Raw genomic sequence first — 27,491 nt, 5'->3', positions numbered from 1 at the left:
AGTTGGGCTTCCTTTTCTTAGCAAATTGCCTTTTCGATTTATCCATGATGTCCCATGTATTGAGAGTTCGTTTTTATAGATGATTAATAGTTAATTTTACCGAGGTACCATAGTTTGTTTATCCATTCAGTCATTGAAGGACATTTGTGTTTTTTCCAGTTTTTGGCAATTACAGAGATAGCTGGTATGAATATATGCTTACAGGTTTGAGTTCACACAGGTGTTTGAGCATATGTTTTTATTTCTCTAGGGTAAATGAAAGTGGGATATCTGGATCACATGATAAGAGTATGTTTAACCTTATAAGAAACTACTAACTCATTTTCCAGAGCTGCTATACTGTTTTCCATTCCTATAAGCAATATATGAGAGTTCCAGCCTCACCTGTTTTTGTTCACTTGGCTTGTCTTTAAGTTTCTCTGTAATGTTGATGGTGGCTTGTTGCTGTATGTGTTTGATAAATACTCATTGTGAGCTTTTGTGACTGAAATCTCTTTTTGCTTATTTGGTTTGTGATCTGCTGTACTTTCTGTAAATGATGATTGATGTCATTCAACCCCTCTGGAAAATCTTTAGTCAATACAACTTTGAAGGTTGCTTTTTCAATGTTCTATTTTTTTTTTCTGAAACTCTATTAAGCATATGTTGTATCCTCTCATGCTTTTCTACCTGTGTCTTTTTTTCTCATTCATAATTTCCAGTCCTTACCCTCTTTGTTTTGCATCCTGGGAAATTTCCCGTCTTCCAAGTCACCAATTCTCTCTTCAAATAAATCTAATTCTTTAAATTGTCCATTAATATTTTAGTTTTAATGGTTACATTGGTTGTTTCTAGAGGTTTTGTTTCAATTATTCCTCATCTTGTTTGATGATATATTGTCCTTTTCTCAAATTCTTATTTCTTTACTTTAAATATGTTTTAAACATATTTATGTTACAGTCTTTATTTCTGATATGATTCTAACACCTGCTTTAATTTTTGCTGTTTTACTCCTATGGTTCTCTCTCTCAAAAAAAAAAAAAAAAAAAAAAGAAAAAGAAAAGAAAGAAGTAAGAGCATCTCTTCTTTGAAGGAAAATAGATCAAATAATGAGGGTACACTAAAAGCCCAGACCTCAATATATGCATGTAAGAAATCTATACTTGTACCCCCTAAATCTGCAAGTAATGAGTAAAATGATCCTTAATTTGGTAACTGGGAGGCAAGGAAGAGATCAGCTTACCAACCTGTTCCCTACAATTTTTTCTGATGGAGCTGCCAGTGAACATTGGTGAAACAGTTTTTCTAATTGCATATTTCAAACTCTGTTATTTTTGTTTTTTTCTTTGTTTTTCAGATTATGCCAAAATTTGTAGATCACGGAAAATAGAAAATTATTATGAAAATTATATTCCATATAATGTACTTTGAATACTTCCTGCATGGAGAACTTTTATGAAAACCTCAGCAAAAAAACCACATTTAAAAATAATTTTTAACATATATGTTTATATGCCTAGATATTACTCTCTCAGTCTCTGATCTTCCTGTTTCTAATACAAAATTTAGGCCGGGTGTGGTGGCTCACCTGAGGTCAGGAGTTTGAGACCAGCCTGACCAACATGGAGAAATCCAGTCTCTACTAAAAATACAAAATTAGCCGGGCGTGGTGGCGCATGCCTGTAATCCCAGCTACTAGGGAGGCTGAGGCAGGAGAATCTCTTGAACCTGGGAGGCGGAAGTTGCCGTGAGCCAAGATCACACCATTGCACTCCAGCCTGGGCAACAAGCGTGAAACTCCGTCTCAAAAACTAAAATAAAATAAAATAAAAACAAAGTGGAATTTATTGAGTGCATATTATGTGCATGCTACAACTCTAAGTGCTTTATGTATATTTTTCATGTAATCCTCATGACCATCCATTTTATAGATGAAAAACTAAAGCACAGAGAGGAAAGTGATTTTCCCAAGATTCCTCAGCTAGTAAACAGCAGAGCTGGAATTTGAACACATGCCTTTCTTTCTTTAAGTCTTGTTCTTTCTAGGAAGTCATTTGACTTTGGTAAGAAATATTGATAATTAAGGGAGTTGTCTGCCAACGTTTATTCCCCAGTTGGCTGCTTTGCCTCTTTTATAATCTCCCATTAGAGAACTCGTTTTCAGTTTTAATAGTCATCTGTGTGTAGCTTACTCCCACATATTCTGTCTTCACTCCTAACATCTCCTTTAAACTCCCCTGAATTCTAATATCAAAGGTGTGAAACTGGATGTTACCTAATGAGTATCAAGAGGCACAGTTGTGTAGTAGTAAGGTTCGAAGGCCTTGCATGCAGACTGCCAATGTTTGAATCCTGCTTCTACTACTTGCCAGATGGGTAACTTGGGCAAGTTGCTCAAATTCTGTGTCGAAGTTTTCATTCATAGAAACAGAGTAAGATAAATTTGCTATTACGTCTCAAACATATAATTTCTAAAACTAATCTCTTCAATCTCCCCCTAAAAGCACATCATCCCTCTTTCTAATCTCTCCCAACCATTAGATTTGGGTTCTTTCTTGTCCAATTAGCCCCTAGAGGCCTTCTGTAAAGTGTTTCGAATCTATCCTTTTCTTTCCAGTTCCTTGGCTACAATACTTTACTTCTGTATGTATTACTTTAAGAACTTTTTTTTTTTTTTGCTCTGTTTCCAGGCTTTTTCTAAGGGCTTTTCCCTTTTAATCCATTCTTGTTCATGTAATACGCTTTGAATACTCCCTGCATGTCTCTGATTCTTTGTTATTGATTTTGTTATTCCTTTTTTCTTTCTGATAATGAATTGTGAAAAATTCAACTGTTACAGAACAGAGAAAATGAAAGACTGCCAAACTTGCCCTTGGATATGACCACTATCAACAATTTGGTGCACATTTTATTTAATATTAAACGAAACTATTATTAAAATTTGGTGCATATTTTGTTTAATATTATACATATCCACTGTTAACTTTGTGGTGTGTATTTCCGCTATTATCAATTTGTGCATATTCTATGTAATATTTTATGTAACCACTACTAATATTTTGGTACATACTTAATATTATATGTAGGGTTTTCCAATATTATCATTTAACCATATATATTGTTGACATATTTCCATGGTAGTGATATAGACCTATCTCGTTATTTTTAAAAAATTGGTTCTATTCAACATGGCACATGTATACCTCTGTAACAAACCTGCATGTTCTGCACATGTACCCTAGAACTTAAAGTATAATAATTTTTAAAAATTGGTTTTATTTGGCTGGGTGCAGTGGCTCACCCCTGTAATACCAGCACTTTGGGAGGCCGAGGCAGGTGGATCCCCTGAGGTCAGGAGTTCAAGATCAGCCAGGCCAACATGGTGAAACCCCATCTCTAATGAAAAGTAGCCGGATGTGGTGGCACATGCCTGTAGTCCCGGCTACTCGGGAGACTGAGGCAGGAGAGTCACTTGAACCCAGGAGGCAGAGGTTGAAGTTAGCCGAGATCGTACCACTGAACTCCAGACTCCAGGCTGGGTGACAGAGTGAGACTCCATTGCAAAAAAAAAAAAAAGGTTTTATTTAATATTGATTGAACACAAAAGAATATTTATGAAACTTGTGTAAGTTATAAAGAATTTTTATACAATGATCACCCACATTCATACCACCCTGTTTAAGGAATAGAACATTATCACTACCTTTAAATTTCTATTCTCTTTCCTCTCAAATGTAACCTGTATCATTTATTTCCATTTATCATTTTCTTGCTTTTCTTTATAGTTTGCATATATGTGTGTAACTAAACAATACGTCGTTTGCTTTTGCATGTTTTTGATATTTATATAAGTGAATCATTCTGTATGTCGTCTTCTGCAACTTGACTTTTTCCCTCTCTACATCATGTTTCTTTTAGGATTGTGACTGGAATAACGTTGAGGAGAATTGATATCTTCATGATTTTGAGCCTTTCAACACATAAATGTTATTTATCCATTTATTTAGGTCTCCTTTAATACCTTTCAACATAGTTTATGATTTTCTCCCTAACTGTCTTGCTCATCTTTTGCTAGATTTATTCCTAGATACAAGTCACTTTTTTATATTAATCTTAATAGTCTTTTTAAAAATTAGTTTTCTAGCTGTTTGTTGTTGGTAGGTATGAATGCAATTGATTTTTTTGATGGAATGAAGCCTTTATTTAACGTCTAGAAAAAGGAAAACAACACATTTATTGCTTCTTGGATACATGACAACTTCAGTGGAATTCTATAAATTTGGTTGGAAAAGATGGACGCAAACTTCAGGAGAGTGTTATTTAGAGAGGCAGAGGGAAAGAAATCAAGGAGAGGCACAAAGAGGGCATTAATGGTATTCATAATATTTTATTTCTTTTTGAAGTAAATATGGCAAAATATTAAGATTTGTTAAGGCTTCATAGCTGGTACATGAGTGATTGTTTTATTATTCTTTGTACTTTTTGGAAACAGATCATAATTTTAAAAGTGAAATATGCAGTGTTAGACATATGCTCAAGATAAATCACTTTTATGATGGATGACCTCAGAATCCATTTAATTCCATCAATTATTCTAAATTGGACATTGCAAAATGGGAGCTGTGTGCTGAATTCAAGCTCCAGACGTAATTTTTTTGTGCCCTATGATTAAACAAATGGATCAGTAAACACCAAAGATTTTACATTAGAATTTGGACTTCAGAATTATCTTAAAACATTAGAAAATCTGACCCTACTGTTTTTCTATGTGGTAATAGTCAATTAGATATGAGTAAGTATTGGCTGCCTCTATGTGTTTTGACTGTTTATTATTTAAAGATTTCAAATATTTTCAAAGATAGAAGAGCATAATAATTCCTCAGATACCCATCATTGAAATACAGCAATTTTTGATACATGGTCAATTTTATTTATTTAAGAGGCAGGGTCTTGCTCTGTTGCCCAGGCTGGGGTACAGTGGCATTATCATAGCTCACTGTAACCTTGAACTCCTAGGCTCAAGGGATCCTCCTGACTCAGCCTCCTGAGTAGCTAAGACTATAGGTGTGCACCACCAGCCTGGCAAATTTTTAAATTTTTTGTAGAGACCAGGGGTCTTGCTGTGTTGCCCAGGCTGGTCTCAAACTCTTGACCTCAAGTATTCATTCTGCCTCAGCCTCTAGGAGTGCTGGGATTATAGGCATGAACCACTGCACCCAGCCTGTTTTTTGTTGTTAAAATTTTATTTTTAATTGACAAAAAAACTATATATGTATATAATGTACAACATGATGTTTTGAAATATGTATACACTGTGGAATGACTAAATTGAATGCTAATTACCATGTCCATTACCTCACATATTTATCATTTTTTTGTGGCGAGAACACTTAACATCTACTCTCAGCAATTTTTAAGAATACAGTGTTATTATTATCTACTCTCTCAGCACTTTTTAAGAATACAACATGTTATTATTAACTATAGTCACCATGTTGCTCAATAGATCTCTGGAACTTATTATTTTTATCTAACGGAAATTTTGTATCGTTTGGCCAACATGTCCCCAACCCTTCCTCCCTCTCCCCAGCCCCTGGTAACCACCATTCTACTCTTCGCTATTGTCAGTTCAACATTTTTAGATTCTCTACATAAGTGAGATCATGTGGTATTTGTCTTTCTGTGCCTGGCTTATTTCACATAACATAATGTCCTTCAGGTTCATCCATGTTGATGCAAATGACAGGATTTTCTTCTTTGTAAAGGCAAAATAGTATTCCATTTTATATATATGTATATATATACACACACACACACCACATTTTCTTTATCTGTTCATCTGCTGATGGACACTTAGGTTGATTCAATATTGTGAATAATGCTACAATGAACTTGGGAGTGCAGTTACTTCTTCAACATACAGATTTCATTTCATTTGAATATATACCCAGTACTGGGGTCATATGATAGTTCTCTTTCTTTCTTTCATTTTTCTTTCTTTCCTTCCCTCCCTCCCTCTCTCTCTCCCTCCCTCCCTCTCTCCCTCCCTCCCTCCCTCCCTTCCTTCCTTCCTTCTTTCTTTCTTTCCTTTCTTTCTACCTGTATGTCTTCTTTTGAGAAATATCTATTTAAATCTTTTACCCATTTTAAAATATGGTTACTTGGTTTTTGTTTGTTTGTTTGTTTGTTTGTTTGCTATTGAGTTGTCTGAGTTCCTTATATATTTTGAATACTAATCCCTTATCAGATGGTTGATTTGCAACTAACGCCCATTCTGTAGGTTCTCTCTTCCCCTAATTGTTTCCTTAGCTCTGCAGAAGACTCATGGCCAATTTTGTTGTATCTATTTACTCTGTTCTCCTGAATTCTAGATTATTTCAAATTCTAGATTATTTCAAAGCAAATACCAGATACTTCATTGCATCCATAGTATTTTATTTTATTATTTTATTCTTTGAGACAGAGTCTCACTCTGTCATCCAGGTTGGAGTACCATGGCACGATCTCAGCTCACTGCAACCTTTGCCTTCTGGGTTCAAGCGATTCTCCTGCCTCAGCCTCCTGAGTAGCTCGGATTACAGGCATATACTACCATGCCCAGCTAATTTTTGTATTTTTAGTAGAGATGGTGTTTTACCATGTTGGCCAGGCTGGTCTTGAACTCCTGACCTCAGATGATCTGCCCACCTTGGCCTCCGAAAGTGCTGGGATTACAGGCATGAGCCACCACGCCCAGCCACATCCATAGTATTTTAGTATTTATCTCTAAAAGATTAGTACTTTTAGAAACAATAACCACAATATTATTGTCACGCCTAAAATCATTAACAGTAATTCCTTAATAAAATCAACTATCAGTCAGTATTCAAAATCTCCCAATTTTCTCAACTTTATTTTACTATTTCTTCAAATAGAAATTCAAATAAGGCTCTTACATTGCACCTGCTTAATATGTTTTTGAAATCTCTGGCATCCAGTAGTGAGATCTAGACCAGCAATGTCCAACACAATTTTCTGTAATAACCAAAATGTTCCTTATCTGTGCTGTCCAGTGCAGTGGTAGCTACTAGCCGTATGTACTATTGGGCCTTGAAACATGACTAGAGCAACCAAAATAATTGATTTTTAATTTTACTTAATTTTTATTAAGTAAAAATGATGGCCTGGTGCAGCGGCTCATGCCTGTAGTCCCAGCACTTTGGGAGGCCGAGGTGGGCGGATCACAAGGTCAGGAGATCGAGACCATCCTGGCCAACATGGTGAAACCCCGTCTCTACTAAAAATACAAAATTATCTGGGCATGGTGGAGCATACCTGTAATCCCAGCTACTTGGGAGACTGAGGCTGAAGAATCACCTGAACCAGGGAGGCGGAGGTTGCAGTGAGCTGAGATCGCGCCACTGCTCTCCAGCCTGGTGACAGAGAGAGACTCTGTCTCAAAAACAAACAAACAGCAACAACAAAAATGTTTACTGGCAGCTTTATTGAGATAAAATTCACATGCCATAAAGGTTACCTTCTAAAGTATACAATTCAGTGGCTTTAATATGTTCACAGAGTTGTACATTGTTCACCATCTACTCCAAACATTTACATCACCTCTAAAAGAAGCTCTTTAGCAGTCACTTCTCATTCTCCCAAATCCCTGCCAATCACGAATCTCCTTTCTATCTCTATGGATTTACCTATTCTGGATATTTCATACAAAGGAGTCCTATCATATGGGCCTTTTACATCTAGCTTCTTTTACTTAGCGTCATGTTTTTAAGATTCATCCACATTGGCAGGGCGCGGTGGCTCAAGCCTGTAATCCCAGCACTTTGGGAGGCCGAGACGGGCGGATCACGAGGTCAGGAGATCGAGACCATCCTGGCGAACACGGTGAAACCCCGTCTCTACTAAAAAAATACAAAAAACTAGCCGGGCGAGGTGGCGGGCGCCTGTAGTCCCAGCTACACAGGAGGCTGAGGCAGGAGAATGGCGTAAACCCGGGAGGCGGAGCTTGCAGTGAGCTGAGATCCGGCCACTGCGCTCCAGCCCCGGCGACAGAGCGAGACTCCGTCTCAAAAAAAAAAAAAAAAAAAGATTCATCCACATTGTAGCATGTGTCAGTTAATTCATTTCATCTTATGGTTGGATAATGCTCTATTGTATGCATATTCCTCAGTTTGCTTATCCATTCATCAGTTGATTGACATTTGGGTTATTTCCACTTTTTGACTATTACAAATAATGCTGCTATGAACATTCTTGTACAAATTGTTACGTGGACATATTCTTTCAATTCTCCTGAGTATGTAACTAGGGTTGGAATTGCTGGATCATATGTTAACTCAGTGTTTCATTTTTTGAAGAACTACTGAACGGTTTTCCGAAGTGGATGCAACACTTTACATTACCACCAGCAACATATGAAGGTTCCAATTTCCCTGCATTTTTGCCAACACTTGTGATATTTATTTATTTATTTATTTATGAGATGGAATCTCACTCTGTCACCCAGGCTGGAGTGCAGTGGCACAATTTCAGCTCACTGCAACCTCCGCCTCCCGGGCTCAAGCGCTACTCCTGCCTCAGCCTCCCAAGTAACTGGGATTACAGGTGACCACCACCATGCCTGGTTAATTTTTTGTATTTTTAGTAGAGACAGGGTTTCATCATGTTGGCCAGGCTGGTCTCGAACTCCTGACCTCAAGTGATCCACCAGCCTTGGCCTCCCAAAGTGCTGGGATTACAGGCATAAGTCACCCGTCCCAGCGTGATTTTCTACTTTTTAGAAAAATGATGGTTATTCTAGTGGGTGTAAAGTAGTATCTCATTGTGGTTTTGCCTTACATTTCTCTAATTACTAATGATGCTGAGCATTTTTGCATGTGCTTACTGGTCATTTTTTTATCTTTGTAAAAATGACTGCTCAAATCCTTTGTCCATTTTTAAATTGGGTTATTTATTTTTTTCTTTGTAGTTGTTCTTGAATTGTAAGAGTTTTTACATATAGATTCTAGATACAACTCAGTTGCTTATTAGATAGATGATTTGCAAATATTTTCTCCCATGCTCTGAGTTGCCCTTTTATTTTCTTGATGATTTCCTCCAAAGCACAAAAGTTTTAAATTTTGGTGAAGTCTAATTTATCTGTTTTTCTTTTGTTGTTAGTGCTTTTGCTGTCATATTTAAAAAACCATTGCCTAAACCAAGTTCAAAAAAAATTTACTCCTATGTTTTCTTTTAAGAGTTTTGTAGTTTTTGCTCTTACGTTTAGGTCTCTGGTCCACTTCAACCTAATTATTGTATATGGCGAGATCTCCATGTCTTGGTGTATGGCAGGTGTACAATTCCCTTCTTTTCATGTGGATATCCAGTTGTCCTCATATCATTTGTTGAAAAGACTGTGCTTTCCCCCGTTGATTTGTCTTAGCACTCTTGTCAAAAATCAATTGACAGTAAATGTAAGAGTTTATTTCTGGACTCGCAATTCTATTCCTTTGATCTATATATGTGTCCTTATACCAGGATTACATTGTCATTATTACTGTAGTTTTGTAGTAAATTTTGAAATCAGGAAGTGAGTCCTCTAACCTTATTATTTTTTAAGATGGTTTTTGCTTCTTTTTTTATTTTTTACTTTTTTTGAGACAGAGTTTTGCTGTTGTTGCCCGGGCTGGAGTGCAATGGCATTATCTCCTGATGTCAGGTGATCCACCCTCCTCGGCCTCCCAAAGTGCTGGGATTACAGGCGTGAGCCACCATGCCCGGCCAGTTTCTGTTTCTTTTGATCCCTTGTATTACTACATAAATTTTAGGATTACCTTGTCCATTTCTACAAAAATGGGCAGCTGAGATTTTGGTAGGGATTGCAATTAATGCGTAGGTCAATTTGGGGGCTATTGCCATCTTAACAATATTTAGTCTTCTTGGCTGGATGCTGTGGCTCACACCTGTAATCCTGGCACTTTGGGAGGCTGAGGCAGGTGGATCACCTGAGGCCAGGAGTTTGAGACCAGCCTGGGCAACAGAGCGAGACATCATCCCCATTAAAAATACAAAAATTAGCTGGATGTAGTGGTGCATGCCTGTAGTCCCAGCTACTTGGGAGGCTGAGGCATGAGAATCGCTTGAACCTCGGAGGTGGATGTTGCAATGAGCTGAGATTGTGCCACTGCGCTCCAGCCTGGGCTACAGAGCAAGAGTCTGTCTCAAACCTCCTCCCCCAAACCCCACAATATTTAGTCTTCCAGTCCATGGAAAAGATGTTTTTCCATTTAGGTCTTCTTTAATTTCTTTCAATGATGTTTTACAGTTTTTAGTTCAAGTCTTGTACTTCTTTTGTTAAACATATTCATCAGTATTTTATTCTTTTTGATGCTATTGTAATTGAAAGTTTTCTTGTTTCATTTTTGAATTGTTAGTGCATAGACATACAATTGAGTTTTGAATATTGATGTATTCTACAACTTTACTAAATGTGTTATTTTCAATTGTTTGTGTGTGTGTAAATTCCTTAAGATTTTCTATATACAAGATTATGTCTTCTGTGAATAGAGGTAATTTTACTTTTTCATTTCTGATCTGGATGCCTTTTATTTTGTTTTAGCTTCATTGCCTTGGCTAAAACTCCCAGTACGAGTTGAACTGAAGTGGTGAGAAGGAACATCTTACTCTTGTTCCTGATCTTAGGGTATAAGCATGCAGTATTTCACTGTTAAGTGTGGTGTTAGTTGTGAGTTTCATGAACTGCTTTTGTCAGATTAAGGAAATTCCTTCTATTCCTGGTTTGTTGAGTGTTTCTATTGAAAAATGATGATGCATTTTGTCTAATACTTTTTGTGTCTATTGAGAGAATCATATGGTTTTTGTCCTTTCTTCTGTTCATATGGTACATTACATTGATCGATTTTCAGATGCTAAACTGACTTTGCATTCTTGGAATAAATCCCACTTGGTCATGGCTTCTAATCCTTTTTATAGGTTGCTGGATTTGGTTTGCCAGTATTTTTTTGAGGATTTCTGTGTCTCCGTTCATAAAAGATACTGACCTATAGTTTTCTTTTCTTGTAATGTCTTTGTCTGGTTTTGGTGTCAGGGTAATACTGGCCTCATAGAATGAGTTAGGAATTGTTCCCTTCTCTTCTATTTTCTAAAGAATTTGTAAATGATTGGTGCTAATTCTTCTTTAAGTGCTCAGGATGAGGACTTGAAATGTGGATATAACCAAGGAAGCACAGAATAATGAAGAAGAGTGCTAGCTTTCAGGAGCTGAGAGGAATGGGGCAGTGATATTTCTGAAGATATCAAGAGAAGGGAGAATTGACAGACAAGGCTTCGCTGGAGGAGAAAAGGAAGTTTGTGCAGAAATACCATCAAAGGCACTCCTTCCTGCTGCCAAGGGCTCTTGCATCTTGTAGAAAGGCTCCAGATTACAAGATGACCTCATTCCTCAGAAGAAATTCTCCAACTGGGCAAATATTTCCTTGCTCTTAGGCCAGTTTGAGCTTGCTCAGAAGTGTGAGTTCTGTTGGCCTCCCCTGCGCTTTCTTCATCCACGGGTGTGTAACAGACTCTTTGAACATCAAGAATAGTGCTTCCCAGTGCTGGTCTTGACATGTCCCAAGGTGTCTTCGGTTATTTCAGGGGGTGTCTTGTAATTCCCAGAATTAGTTTACTTTACATTTATTTTAAAAAGAGCTATATACCATTTCAGATGTTCCTTTGTGGTAGACATGTCAGGAGAGGCAGTATGGGAAGATATGTATCACAGAAGGGAAACGAAGCAAGAAGTTACAACTGATAAAAGACTGAGAATCTCAGATCTCGGGTGTTTGGAAGTGTTCACTCTGTCCCAATCACTGATTTGTCCCAGTGTTTAGAAGAGGTTCTGGCATATCAGAGTAGAAGTTCCATAAATATTTGTTAAATGAGAAACTATGGAATCATGATTCTAAAACTCTGTGTGTGTGTATGGGAGAGCAGACATTATGTGGGGAGTATCTAAAGAGGTACAAGAAGATATCATTGTCCCCAAAGGAAGTAGCAAGTATGAACATGTAGGCAGTAGATGGATGTGTATGGTAGCCTTAGGTCCTAGACTTTTCCTATAGCCCTAATTTACAATATTTTCCTTTATCAGTCATTTAAGAAAATCATTCTTATCAGACCTGCTTTTTGCTTTGTAAAACATCCTCACTGCGAAAGGCAGAGACCTTCTCGGTGTAGATTGTGGCTGTAATGGAGCAGTGGTCAGTGTGTGTGAGCTATGGCATATTAGAGAGAACACTCCACTTGGAATCAGAAGGTGCCAGTCCCACCTTGACGAGGTGCCACATAGGTGGGATCACCATAAACATTGATAAACACATAAGGAAACAATCCACCATGAAGGAGAGTCAGCCAACACAAGAAGCAGGGTAAGTGGCACCCCATGAACATAAGAGATCAGAATTGTTGGTTAAGGACTCTGCTAAGTATGTTTAAAATGATTAAAGAGATAAAATTAGCAAGGGAAATTATAAGAGTAAGACTCTATTTAAAAGAAAGAACATACAGATTTAAAAAGAACAAATGAGATTTAGAGAAATAAAATTAAATTTATTGAAATTAACATGTTAATGTATCAGCTATGTTCACTTTAAAAGGAATTTAATATTACTTGGTAAAATTGAAGATGTCCATACCCTATCTCTTGAAAATGTTGTAAGTACAAAGGCAAACAGTAGAACAAAAATACAAGCCTTCCTAAATATTCAAAGATATTTATAAATTATAATAGCAAAGAAAACAACAGCATGAAGAAAAAGAAACAGTAGATATACATAATATACATGGTGATTACAATATAAAATAATATATTGAAGTTGAGACCACAAACATCAATCTTATCAACAAATGTGAATGGGCTTAACTCACCTACTAAAACAAAAATATCTTCAATGTCGCTCATAAAGCAAGACCCAAGTATATGTGGTATATGTGAGATACATCTAAATCAAAATAATTCAGATGGGTTAAGAATAAAGGCATGGGCAAAAAAGTACCAGGCAAATGGAAATAACAAGTAAGTGGGGGCTGAGATCCTGATATCAAAGTAGAATTTAGGCCAACAAATAATTAAATGTGACCAAAAAACAGTCAATTTCACAAGGTAGGTTTAACAGTTGTGACAATCTGTGCACCAAATGACCATCTTTAAAAAGCAGAAACTACAGCTGAAAGGAGATACAGATAGAAACACTCTGCTAGTAGGAGAGTATAATACACTGCCCAGAGCAAAACAGATCAAGTGGTAGAAATATAAGTAAGGATATAAAGTTAACAGCATAGTCAATAAAATAGATTTATCAATCTATACTGAACTTTAGAATCAAATAATAGAGAATACACCTTCCCTCTCAACTGCATATGCTATAGTTACAAAAATTGATCAAATATTAGATCACAAATAAAGCATCAATAAATTCTATACAATAGAAATATTAAGGGCTGGGTGTGGTGGCTCATACCTGTAATCCCAGCACTTTGGGAGGCTGAGGTGAGGGGATCACCTGAGGTCAGTAGTTCAAGACCAACCTGGCCAACGTGGTGAAATCCCGTCTCTACTAAAAATACAAAAAAATTTAGCCAGGCGTGGTGTCTCACATGTCCGTGTGAAGAGACCACCAAACAGGCTTTGTGTGAGCAACAAGGCTGTTTATTTCATCTGGGTGCAGGCAGGCGGAGTCCGAAAAGAGAGTCAGCAAAGGGTGGTGGATTATCATTAGTTCTTATAGGTTTGGGGATAGGCGGTGGAGTTAAGAGCAATGTTTTGCAGGCAGGGGATGGATGTCACAAAGTACATTCTCAAGGGTGGGGAGAAATTACAAAGAACCTTCTTAAGGGTGGGGGAGATTACAAAGTACATTGATCAGTTAGGTTGGGGCAGAAATAAATCACAATGGTGGAATGTCATCAGTTAAGGCTATTTTCACTTCTTTTGTGGATCTTCAGTTGCTTCAGGCCATCTGGATGCATTCGTGCAGGTCACAGGGGATATGATGGCTTAGCTTGGGCTCAGAGGCCTGACAGTCCTGTCTTCTTATGTTAATAAGAAAAACAAAACAAAATGGTGGTGAAGTGTTGAGGTGGTGAAAATTTTGGTGGGAGGTATGGAGAGATAATGGACGATGTTTCTCAGGGCTGCTTCAAATGGGATTAGGGGTGGCGTGGGAACCTAGAGTGGGAGAGATTAAACTGAAGAAAGATTTTGGGGTAAGGGGTGATATTGAGGGGGTTGTTAGAAGGAGCATTTGTCATGTAGAATTATCGGTGATGGCCTGGATGCAGTTTTGTATTAATTGAGAAACTAAATGAAAGACACAAGGTCCAAATAAGAGAAGGAGAAAAACAGGTATTAAAGGACTAAGAATTGGGAGTACCCAGGACATCCAATTACAGAGTGTCCAAGGGGGTTCAGCGTAATTACTTGCTTGGTTGGCACAAGTTTAGGCTCTATCCTTGAGTTTTTTTATGTTGTCATATACCATGCCAGATTGATTTAGATAAAAACAGCACTCTTCATTTAAAAATATTCAGAGTTCCCCCCCCCCCTTTTTTAAGCAATAAGTCAAGGCCTCGGAGATTTTGGAGGAAAGAGAAATGCAAAGCCAGCAACTGTTTAAGGATTAGAGTGGCATAAGAACGGGAACCAGAATAAGAGTATGAAAGTAAAGAATAGGACTTCATCAGGGTGAAAGTATTGGAGGGTACCTTGTCACTGAAGATCTATCCACTTCAAGAGAGACTTAAGGGTGGCGATTTGAGGTAAAACCAGGAGCCACTAAATACCAAGAGCCTGAGAAACTGCTTGGGTGATTTGACTAATAAAGGCCGGTCCGTTATCAGACTGTATAGAGGTGGGAAGGCCTCTATAAAGGTCTTCCTTATTTGACTAATAAAGGCTGGTCCGTTATCAGACTGTATAGAGGTGGGAAGGCCAAACTGAGGAATTATGTCTGACAGAAGGGAAGAAATGACCACGGTGGCCTTCTCAGACCCTGTAGGAAAGGCCTCTACTTGGCCGGGCGCGGTGGCTCAAGCCTGTAATCCCAGCACTTTGGGAGGCCGAGACGGGCGGATCACGAGGTCAGGAGATCGAGACCATCCTGGCTAACACGGTGAAACCCCGTCTCTACTTTAAAAATACAAAAAAACTAGCCGGGCGAGGTGGCGGCGCCTGTAGTCCCAGCTACTCGGGAGGCTGAGGCAGGAGAATGGCGTGAACCTGGGAGGCGGAGCTTGCAGTGAGCTGAGATCCGGCCACTGCACTCCAGCCTGGGCGGCAGAGCGAGACTCCGTCTCAAAAAAAAAAAAAAAAGAAAGGCCTCTACTCATCCAGTGAAAGTGTCTACCCAGACCAAGAGGTATTTTAGTTTTCTGACTTGAGGCATGTGAGTAAAGTCAATTTGCCAGTCCTGGGCGGGGGCAAATCCCCGAGCTTGATGTGTAGGAAAGGGAGGGGGCCTGAACAATCCCTGAGGAGTAGTAGAATAGCAGATGGAACACCGAGAAGTGATTTCCTTGAGGATAGCTTTCCACGATGGAAAGGAAATTAGAGGTTCTAAGAGGTGGGCTAGTGGCTTGTAACCTACATGGAAGAGGTTATGAAATGACAACAGAATAGCATAGCCTGCCTTTGCTAGTGTGTGGCAATTAGGCCCGGTGGAACTGCTATCAATAAACTAAGTGTGATCAGGGTGAGGAACAGGAAAGAAGGAAATACAGGGAAATGGAGTGAATGTCAGGTGGATCAGAGAGATACAGTCATGGGGGTGGGGCCAGACTAAAACAGTAAGGTCAAGTTGTTTGGATAGAAAGGCTACAGGGTGCGGTCCTGGCTCTTGTGTAAGAATTTTGACCTCACAGCCCTGTACTTTGGCTGTGTGTAATGAAAAGGGTTGGGATGAGTTAGGGAGAGCCAGCATGGGGGCAGCTTCTAGGGCTGTTTTTAAGGAACGGAAAGAGGAGTGGCGAAAGGATTTAGGATCTATGGGGTCAGCTAGGTTTGCTTTTGTTAGTTTACACAATGGTTTAGTCACAATGGTAAAACTAGGTACCCAAAGGCGGAAGTACCTAGCCATGCCTAGGAAGGAAAGGACTTGTTTCGTAGAAGGGGTTCGGGTTTTGGAGATTAGCCGGACACGATCAGCAGGGAGAGCATGTGTGGTTTTCATGAGAATTATGCAGAGATAGGTAATGGATGAAGAAGAAATTTGGGCTTGACTGCAGTAATGGGTGCTGTCCATTAAGCCTTGCGGCAGTACATCACAGGTAATTTGCTGAGCCTGATGGGTGTCAGGGTCAGTCCAAGTGAAAGCAAAGAGGGGCTGGGATGAAGGGGCGAGGAATAGTAAAGAAAGCATGTTTGAAATCCAGAACAGAATACCGGGTTGTGGAGAGGTTGTGGAGGGAGGTTTTGAGGATAGGAGACTATATGGCTTTGGCACCACAGGATGGATAGGCAAGACAATTTGGTTGATAAGGCGCAGATCCTGAACTAACCTGTAAGGGCTTGTCGGGTTTTTGGACAGGTAAAACGGGGGAATTGTAAGGAGAGTTTACAGGCTTTAAAAGGCCATGCTGTAGCAGGCGAGTGATAACAGGCTTTAATTCTTTTAAAGCGTGCTGTGGGATGGGATATTGGCATTGAGCGGGGTAAGAGTGATTAGGTTTTAATGGGATAGTAAGGGGTGCATGATCGGTCACCAAGGAGGGAGTAGAGGCGTTCTATATTTGTGGTTTAAGGTGGAAAGATACAAGGGGAGGATGTGAAGGAGGCTTTGAACTGGGGAAAAAGGAGGCAATGAGGTGTGGCTGTAACCCAGGAATAGTCAGGGAAGCAGATAATTTAGTTAAAATGTCTCAACCTAATAAGGGAGCTGGGCAGGTGGGGATAACTAAAAAGGAATGCATAAAAGAACGTTGTCCAAGTTGGCACCAGAGTTGGGGAGTTTTAAGAGGTTTAGAAGCCCGGCCATCAATACCCACAACAGTTATGGAGGCAAGGGAAACAGGCCCTTGAAAAGAAGGTAATGTGGAGTGGGTAGCCTCTGTATTGATTAAGAAGGGGACGGACTTACCCCCCACTGTAAGAGTTACCCAAAGCGTCTCTGATGATCCTGTGGGCTTCTGAGGCGATCGGGCAGTGTCAGTCTTCAGCCGCTAAGCTGAGAAGATCTAGGAAGGAGTCAGTCAGAGCCTTGGGCCAGTTGGACAGTCCAGTTTCCAGTGGGGTCCCACACAGATGGGACACGGCTTAGGAAGAATCCCAGGCTACGGGCATTCCTTGGCCCAGTGGCCAGATTTCCAGCCCCTGAAGCAAGCTCCTGGGGGGAGGAAGTCCTGAAGGAACGCCTGACCACTGTGGCTTAGGCGTTTTGAAGTTTTTGTGTGCTTGAGATATGGCTGGGTTTTCTCTCACAGCACAGGCAAGTAACTGCAACTCTTCTTTATTATTGTACACCTTGAAGGCGAGGTTAATTAAGTCCTGTTGTGGGATTTGAGGGCCGGAATTTAATTTTTGGACCTTTTTCTAATGTCGGGAGCGGATTGGGTAATAAAATGCATATTGAGAATAAGGCGGCCTTCCTCTGGGGTCTGGCTCATGAAGCCGGTGGTTATCAGCATGAAATGGGGCTAGAGAAAAAACTCTGCCATTCATCTGGGGAGAGGGTAGAAGTTAGGATGACATTTAAGTCACTCCAGGTTAAATTATAGGACAGAGGTAGATATCGGAATTCTTGTACATATTTAGTGGGGTCTGATGAGAAAGAGCCTAAAAGCTGGCTGATTTGGGAAAGGTCTGATAGAGAAAAAGACACATGTACCCAGACTATGCCTTCAGCTCCAGCCACCTCTCTAAGAGGAAATTGCTGGGCAGGTGGGGGAGGGCTAGTCGTGGAACGAAACTGTAAGCCGGACCAGGTGTGAGGAGGGGAGTTGATAGAAGGATTATAGGGTGGGGGAGCAAAGGCTGAGGAAGAATTGGGACCTGGATTGGCCTGGTGAGGAGCAGCCTGGGGAGAAGGGGAGAGGAAAGATGAGTCCGTAGAAAAGAAGGATTCAAAGGACTCAGAGCTTGGGGTGGAGACTGAAGGAACAGACAGGAGAGAAAGAAGGAAGATTTGGGACGAGTCTCACTGGGAGCAGAGACTAGGGAGGGACCAATGTGTAAAAGAATGCCTGGACGTCAGGCACTTCAGACCATTTGCCCATTTTTCGACAAAAATTATCTAGGTCTCATAGGATGGAGAAATCAAAAGTGCTGTTTTCTGGCCATTTAGAACCATTGTCGAGTTTGTATTGGGGCCAGGCGGTGTTGCAGAAGCAAATAAGACGCTTAGATTTTAGGTCAGGCGAGAGTTGAAGAGGTTTTAAGATCTTGAGAACACAGGCTAAGGGAGAAGGAGGAATGGAGGGTGGAAGGTTGCCCATAGTGAAGGAGGCAAGTTTAAAGAGAAGGGTAGAGACACGGAGAAGGGGGTAGGGAGCAACCCTGGGCTGCAACATGGGTGAGCAGCCAAAGCAGGCGTCCCCGCAATTGACTTGCCACCAAGGGAATGTGGGTGAATGATCAAGGCAGGCGTCTCCACGGAGATCAGACACCAATGGAACGTGGGTGAGTAATCAGAGAGGTGTCCCTGCAATGACTAAACACCAAGGGAAGGCTGCCTTCCTGAATTCGTGACTGGCCCCGGAGTTTTGGGTCCACAGATAAAATGTGTCTCCTTTGTTTCTACCAGAAAATGAAAAGAATTGAAATTAAGAGAAGGGAGAGATTGAAGGGTGGTGCCAAGACTGAAAGGAGAAAGAGGTTGAGGGATAGTGAGAGAGGTTGGAGAAGAGAGTAAAAAGAGGCCACTTACCCGATTTAAAATCGGTGAGATGTTCCTTGGGCTGGTTGGTCTGAGGACCCGAGGTCGTAGGTGGATCTCTTGACGGAGTGAGGATGAGGACAGGGGACTGGTCTCCCAAAGGAGTCCCACGGACCCGGGTCTTTGGCACCAAATGTCTCATGTGTCCATGTGAAGAGACCACCAAACAGGCTTTGGGTGAGCAACAAAGCTGTTTATTTCACCTGAGTGCAGGCGGGCTGAGTCCGAAAAGAGAGTCAGCAAAGGGTGGTGGATTATCATTAGTTCTTATAGGTTTGGGGATAGGCGGTGGAGTTAGGAGCAATGTTTTGCAGGCAGGGGGTGGATCTCACAAAGTACATTCTCAAGGGTGGGAGAATTACAAAGAAGCTTCTTAAGGGTGGGGGAGATTACAAAGTACATTGATCAGTTAGGTTGGGGCAGAAATAAATCACAATGGTGGAATGTCATCAGTTAAGGCTATTTTCACTTCTTTTGTGGATCTTCAGTTGCTTCAGGCCATCTGGATGCATTCGTGCAGGTCACAGGGGATATGATGGCTTAGCTTGGGCTCAGAGGCCTGACACATAGTGGTATGCGCCTGTAGTCCCAGCTATTTGGGGGACTGAGGTGGGCGAATTGCTTGAACCCAGGAGGTGGAGCTTGCAGTGAGCTGAGATCTCGCCACTGCACTCCAGCCTGGGCGACAAAGCGAGAGTCCATCTCAAAAAAAAAAAAAAAAAAAAAAGAAAGAAAGAAAGAAAGAGAAAAGAAATATTAAAACAAATCTTATCAAAGTGCAATAAAACTAAGAACAAAATAAAAGCTTCCCCCCCAAATCTTTTCCAACTAGAAACTGTTAACATTTTCTATTAAACAACTCTTGGGTGAAAGGGAAAATACAAGCCAAAATCACAGAATATCTAAAAAGCAAACAAATAAACAACAACAACAAAAAGCAAGTAATGAAAACACTACATATCAGGATACTGGATATGTTTAAAGTAGAGATTATAGGAAAATTTATAGCTGTAAACACTTATATCGATAAAAAATGGATGAAAATGAGTGAATTATATTGTCAACTTTAAATAATGATATTCAGGCAGGGCACGGTGGCTTACACCTGTAATTCCAGCACTTTGGGAGGCTGAGGTGGGTGGATCACTTGAGTTCAGGAGTTCGAGACCAGCCTGGCCAATATGGTGAAACCCTGTCTCTACTAAAAACACAAAAATTAGCTAGGCGTGGTGATGGGCGCCTGTAATCCCTACTACTCGGGAGGCTGAGGCAGAAGAACTGCTTGAACCCGGGAGGTGGAGGTTGCAGTAAGCAGAGATCGTGCCACTGCACTCTGGCCTGAGCAATAGAGCAAGATCCTGTCTCAAAAAAAAAAAAAGAAAGAAAGAGAGAGAGATTCAGAAAATATGATTAAGTGTAGAGGTTATCCAAGCACAAAGCTTGAGGATGGCCACTGGGAAAGCATGGACTCCAAACGAATGGGGTCAGTGGTTTTAAAATGGAGAAGTTAAAGTTTCAATTATATAGGCAGAGACAGAGACGATCCAGCAGGATTACGTTTTCCATACAACACCAGTGCACATGCGCCACAGTGATTTGATTGGTTACAGATTGCTACATTCCAATGAAGATTACTTTATTACTCTGTGAGGAGGCGTAGTGACTTGAGTCAGGGATTCTTATCTTTGGAGCTATTTGGTCTTAATTATTTAAAGGAAAAAGAGAAAAAAAGGCAGAAGTTGCAACAGCATGCCTTGTGACCCAGGTTGCATAGTTAAAATCCTCTCAAGGCTCAGGGTAATTTAAAGTTCCAACAGCTTTAAGTTTGAATTATTTAATTTTACAATATCAGCTTAAAAAGTGAGAAAAAGAACAACAAATGAGTCAAAAGAAAGCATAAGGAAGAAAACAATAAAAGTAAAAGCAGAAAAACAGCAAAGGTTAAGAATAGAAAACAGTGGGTCAAATTAATAAAGAAAAATTCTGGTTCTTTGAAAAAAGTAAGAAAATATGTAAACCACTAGCTAAATTAATCAAACTACAAAGAGAGAAACACATTTATACAAAATAAGACAAAGAAGAAATAGGCCGGGCGCGGTGGCTCACTCTTGTAATCCCAACACACTGGGAGGCTGAGGCAGGCGGATCACGAAGTCAAGAGATCGAGACCATCCTGACCAACATGGTGAAACCCCGTCTCTACTAAAAATACAAAAATTAGCTGGGCTTGGTGGCAGGCGCCTGTAGTCCCAGCTAGTTGGGAGGCTGAGGCAGGAGAATTGCTTGAACCCAGGGGATGGATGTTGCAGTGAGCCGAGATTGCGCCACTGCACTCCAGCCTGGCGACAGAGCAAGACTCTGTTTCAAAACAAAAACAAAAACAGACATAATGTGGAATATGAACAGGCGTGAACAGACCAAACTGTTTTGTAAATGAATAACATAAGCATTCTAAACAGGGAAGGGGGCAAAAGCCTAAGTAATTTTTGAGCCTAGTATTTTGACTGTGTACATTAAGACCAAAGAAAAACACTGCAAACAAAGATTGAACTCTAATTAGTAGGTTTGTCTTTTGTTTTACAGAGATATGAGTTAGGTGTTCTGAAGCTGCTTTCAGGGTCTTGTAGTATAGAGCAAATAAGTAAATACAGTTGCCCCTCAGTGTACACGGGGGATAGGTTCCAGGACCCCCGAGTATACCAAAATCCTTGAACACTCAAGTGCCGTGGTTGGCCTTGCAGAACCTATGTATACAAAAGTCAGCCCTCTGTATATGTGGGTTTTGCTTCCCACCAATAATTTATTTTATTTTATTTTTACATGGCAAGGTTGCAATCATCAGCACAGCAGAGAAAGGGCTGTCTGCTCCAAGAATAATTTTAAAAGTCTGCGTATAAGTGGACCAATGCAGTTCAAGCCTGTGTTGTTCAAGGGCCAACTATATTTTGAGGATAATTGGAATGAGATTTCTTACAGCTTGAGCAGAGCGTCACCAGTGCAGAAAGGGGAATACCAGTAGGTACTCTGTTGATTGGAATTGGAGGTATTAGTATAAACTCATGACTTTTAATATATCTATTTCTATGTATATCTATATCTTCATCTTTCTAGCTGTAGACAGAAGCTTGGCACACTTCACCTTAACCCAATGATCAAAGTGAACCTTATCATTGATGGTAAAAATGCACATTATGGACCTGTTCCTTTGATGAACTAGGACACAACAGTCCTGTGACGTTCTTGTCCAAAAGCCATAAACTGAATCTCCTCGTGAGGAAACATTAGTCACACCTAAATTGAAGAACTTTCTACCAAATATCTGGCCTATCCTTTTCTTTTCTTTCTTTCTTTCTCCCTCCCTCCCTCCCTCCCTCCCTCCCTCCCTCCCTCCCTCCCTCCCTCCCTCCCTCCCTTCCTTCCTTCCTTCCTTCCTTCCTTCCTTCCTTCCTTCCTTCCTTCCTTCCTTCCTTCCTTCCTTCCTTCCTTCCTTCCTTCCTTCCTTCCTTCCTTTCCTTTCCTTTCCTTTCTTTCTTTTCTTTCTTTTTTTTTTTTCTTGAAACAGAGTCTCAATCTGTTGCCCAGGCTGGAGTGCAATGGCATGATCTTGGCTCACTGCAACCTGTGCCTCCCAGGTTTAAGCAATTCTCCTGCCTCGGCCTCCTGAATAGGCTGGGATTAAAGGCACCTGCCACCACGCCCAGGTAATTTTTGTATTTCAGTAGAGATGGTGTTTCGCCATGTTGGCCAGGCTAGTCTCGAAGTCCTGGCCTCAAGTGATCCACCCGCCTCGGCCTCCCAAAGTGCTGGGATTGCAGGCGTGAGCCACCACACCTAGCCATGACCTATCCTTTTCAAAAATATCAAGGTCACAAGAGATGAAGAAAGATGGAAGAACTGTTCCCAATTAAAGGAGAATAAAGAGACATGACAACCAAGAGACATGACAACCAAATGCCATGTGTGATGTTGCATCAGATTCTGGGTCAAAACAAATTATTTTTCTTTTTGCTAAAAAAGGACATTATGGGCCAGATGTGGTGGCTCATGCCTGTAATCCCAGCACTTTGGGAGGCCAAGACAGGAAGATTGCTTGGAGCCAGGAGTTTGAGACCAGTCTGAGCAACATAGTGAGACCCTTGTCTCAACAAAGAAAAAAAAATTAGCTGGGCATGGTGGTGTGTTCCTGTATTCCCAACTACTAGGGAGGCTGAGGTGGGAGGATCGCTTGAGCCCAAGAGATGGAGACTGCAGTGAGTCGTAATTTCACCTGGGTGATAAAGCGCGGCCCTGTCTCCAAAAAAAAAAAAAAAATTATTGGGACAATTGCAAAACTTGAATAAGTATTTTAGATTAGAAAATAGTATTAGGCCAGGCGCGGTGGCTCAAGCCTGTAATCCCAGCCCTTTGGGAGGCCGAGACAGGCGGATTACAAGGTCAGGAGATCGAGACCATCCTGGCTAACACGGTGAAACCCCGTCTCTACTAAAAAATACAAAAAGCTAGCCAGGCGAGGTGGCGGGCGCCTGTAGTCCCAGCTACTCAGGAGGCTGAGGCAGGAGAATGGCGTAAACCCGGGAGGCGGAGCTTGCAGTGAGCTGAGATCCGGCCACTGTACTCCAGCCCCAGTGACAGAGCGGCCGTCTCAAAAAAAAAAAAAAAAAAAAAAAAAAAAAACATATGTAACAAACCTGCACGTTATGCACATGTACCCTAGAACTTAAAGTATAATAATAATAATAATAAATAAATAAATAATAAAATAAAATAAAATAAAAATAAAATAGTATTATAAGGCCGAGATGGGTGGATTGCTTGAGGTCAGGAGTTTGAGGCCAGGCTGGGCAACATAATGAGACCCCATGTCTACAAAAAATTAAAAAAAAAAAATTAAAATAGCTGGGCACGGTGGCACATGCCTGTAGTCCCAACTACTTGGGAGACTGAAGTGGGAGGATCACTTGAGCTCAGGAGGTGGAGGCTGCAGTGAGCCATGATCATGCCACTGCACTCTAGCCTGGGCAACATTGTGAGACTTTGTCTCAGAAAAAAGAAAACAGTATTGTATTAATATTAAATTTCTGATTTTAATTATTGTACTTCAGTTATATAAGAGACTGTCCTTATTCTTAGGAAATACACACTGAAGTGTTTAGGAATCAAGGGGCATGATATCTGCAACTTACTTTAAAATGTAAAAAACTATATATGGGGAAAATGACAAAATGAATGTGGTAAAATATAAAACAATTGGGAAATCTGGGGAAAGGATAAATGAGAGTTATTTGGACTGTTCTTGCAACTTCTTACTAGCTTGAAATTATTTCAATTTAAAAAGCAACAAGGAATTTTGAAAATGTTTGCAAGAACATGTAGGAGAATAACTGTTCTTTTGGAGCAGTAAAAGATTTTTGAATTCACATATAAGACACCAAACAGGCCAGGTGCAGTGGCTCATGCCTGTAATCCCAGCACTTTGGGAGGCCAAGGTGGGCAGATCACTTGAGGCCAGGAGTTCGAGACCAGCCTGGCCAACAAGGTGAAACCCCGTCTCTACTAAAAATACAAAAATTAGCCAGGTGTGGTGGTGCATGCCTATAATCCCAGCTACTCAGGAGGTTGAGGCAGGAGAATCACTTGAACCTAGGAGGCGGAGGTTGCGGTGAGCCTAGATCACACCATTGTACTCCAGTCTAGGTGACAGAGTGAGATTCCGTCTCAAAAAATAAAAAGTAAAATAAACCAAAAAACCCACCAACCATAACTGAAAGAATGATATATTTGAGTAAAATAAAATAACAAATTTATGTACAATAAAGAACTCTATATTGAAGTTAAAAGACAAACAACAATGAGAAAATATTTGCTATGCCTCGGATTAGTATCCAGATTATCTATCTATCTATCTATCTATCTATCTATCTATCTAAAAAAAAAAAAAAAACTACAAATGACGGAAGAGAAAAATAAGCAAAGGATGTGAATAGCTGAGTCACAGGAGAAAGTAACAAGCATGGGAAAACATGACCAACTGTACTAGGAATTAGGGAGAAACAAATTAAAATAACAATAGTATACCATTCACACTTATTCAGATGATTATCCAAAATTATATAATTTGGTAATACCTATTGTTGAAAGGATGAACAGGGAAGGGGATTTTCTTAATTGGTTTATCTATCTGGAGATCGTCTAGCAAAATCTAGTAAAACTGAAGGCATGCACTCAGATATGTATGTAATTCCATCTTTCAGTATGTGCCCTAGATTATTGCCAAAGGAACAGGCAGAGTTGCTCACTGCAGCATTGTTGGTAACTAGTGGAAAATTGGAAACAATTTAATTGTCATCAACAGATGAGAGCAGATAGTTAAACAATTTGTGGTATAATCATACAATGCATTTAAAATTAATGAACTCGGCCGGGCGCGGTGGCTCAAGCCTGTAATCCCAGCACTTTGGGAGGCCGAGACGGGCGGATCACTAGGTCAGGAGATCGAGACCATCCTGGCTAACACGGTGAAACCCCGTCTCTACTAAAAAAATACAAAAAACTAGCCGGGCGAGGTGGCGGGCGCCTGTAGTCCCAGCTACTCAGGAGGCTGAGACAGGAGAATGGCCCGAACCCGGGAGGCGGAGCTTGCAGTGAGCTGAGATCCGGCCACTGCACTCCAGCCTGGGCGACAGAGCGAGACTCCGTCTCAAAAAAATAAATAAATAAATAAATAAATAAAATTAATGAACTCTACATGTGTTAATGTGTAGAAATCTCAATAACAGAATTTTATTATTATTATTATTTTCAAGACAGAGTCTTGCTCTGTTACCCAGGCTGGAGTGCAGTGGAGCAATCTCAGCTCACTGCAACCTCAGCCTCCCTGGTTCAAGCAATTCTCCTGCCTCAGCCTCCCAAGTAGCTGGGATTTACAGGCATGTGCCACCACACCCAGCTAATTTTTGTATTTTTAGTAGAAATGGGGTTTCACTATGTTGGCCAGGCTGGTCTCGAACTCCTGACCTCTTGGTCCGCCTGCCTTGGCCTCCCAAAGTGCTGGGATTACAGGCATGAGCCACCGCACTCGGCCTCAATAACAGAATCTTAGGCAAAAAAAAGCAAGTAGCAGAAATTTAGAATGTAAAATTTATAAACACAGAAACAATAATGGATATTGTTGATGAATATAAAAGGAGATACAGTCCCTGCCCTGGAGGAATTTGGGGGCATTTAAAGAAATGTCAAGTAAACAGGTGATTACAATGTAGTAGGATGAAAGCCACGATCAGAATAGACACCAAATACAGATGGAGGTGGCAGGAAGAAGGTGAAAGAATATACTGAAGAAATGACAATACCTTCCATGCCCCACTCCCACGCTGAATCAAGTCCTGAAAGACAAGAAGAGGTTACTTAGGTGAAAGATAGGAAGGAAGGGTGTTTCTAGACGATAGTGTTATTTGCAAAAGCCCCAGAGGAGAAACCGCAGAGCCTGATTTGGAAACTGCCAGTGGTTTCTCAGAGCTGGAGTAGATGGAGGAGGGGGCAAAGAAAGGGATGGAGGGCATTGGTAGGTGCCCCCTGACAAAGGGTCTTCAGACCAGGCTATAAGGAGTTTCACCGCCTTCTGAAGGCGGCGGGAAGGCTAGATTATTGAAGCAGAAGAGTAACAGTTGCATCATGAATTATAAAAACGACGGCTCTGGAGGCAAGATCAGTTAGTTTTTTTGTGTGTTTTTCTTTTTAAAGAAGAAAACCAGACAAGAAACAATGGGATCGCAGCTGAAATAGACGAGGTGCTGACTGAGAGAGAGTATCGAGTCCAACCTTTAGGGCTTCAGGGAGGGATTAGAGGTAGATGTTGGGAGAGGAGGTTCCTGGCTATCTTGGGGTGTACGATGGAGTGACAGGGCTTGCGTTTTGTGACACCTGACTCTGCCCCTGGCCACCCCTTATTGGACCTTACAAACGTTTAGTTCAAATACAAAAATGGGCCGGACACGGTGGCTCATACCTGTAATCCCAGCACTTTGGGAGGCAGAGGCGGGAGGGCTGCTTGAGCCCAGGAGTTCGAGATCGGCCTGGGCAACATAGTGAGACCTTGTCTCAAAACAAAAACAAACAAACAAACAACAAATATAAAAATATCCAGAGGAAAAACTGAAGGCGGTGGTTACCATTACAACGCGTTTTCGTTAGGGGTATATGTGGCTTTAGAGTCATCTTGAACGTTTTAATTACAAAATAAAAGCTGAAGTCTATGCAACATAGGAAAACATCAACTTGTGTAACATCTCAGTGAGCACACGGGCGTCATATTATTTTCTGTACTTTGCTGTGTGTTTGAACCACATAGCAAAAAACTGTTGGCGACAAGAATTGGAAAAGCAAAGTACAAGAAAGGCTTTGAGTTCTATAAAGGGGTTAAACCAGAAAGCGGCGGGGGCAGGGAACAGTCAATCTTTGTGTGTGCACACTGCGTGTGCAGACAGGAGACTCCTCAGGAGACCAGGACCTGTCTGAGTGTGTGCGGGGATGAAGCGGGACGAGGGGAACTGGGGCGGAGGAGGAGGGGCGCGCCGCGGAGGTGCCCCCCGCCCCCCTACAATTCTTCTCCCC

At 40.8% G+C, this 27,491-nt stretch overlaps 1 long non-coding RNA gene across 1 annotated transcript; it reads right to left on the bottom strand.

Moving 5' to 3' along the window:
• Positions 1–16,274: 16,274 nt before the first annotated feature.
• LOC141409407 (uncharacterized) lies at positions 16,275–26,272 on the bottom strand. The gene is made up of 3 exons (XR_012429960.1): positions 26,231–26,272; positions 18,873–19,583; positions 16,275–17,184 (listed from the first exon to the last, which is right to left on the bottom strand). It is a non-coding gene; the product is annotated as an uncharacterized lncRNA (long non-coding RNA).
• Between the last annotated feature and the right edge of the window lie 1,219 nt (positions 26,273–27,491).

This window comes from Macaca fascicularis, chromosome X (genome assembly GCF_037993035.2).
Source record: "Macaca fascicularis isolate 582-1 chromosome X, T2T-MFA8v1.1".
Classification (NCBI taxonomy): Eukaryota; Metazoa; Chordata; class Mammalia; order Primates; family Cercopithecidae; genus Macaca; species Macaca fascicularis.
Note: the sequence above shows the minus strand (reverse complement) of the source record. Positions and strands in the feature narration are given on the sequence as shown.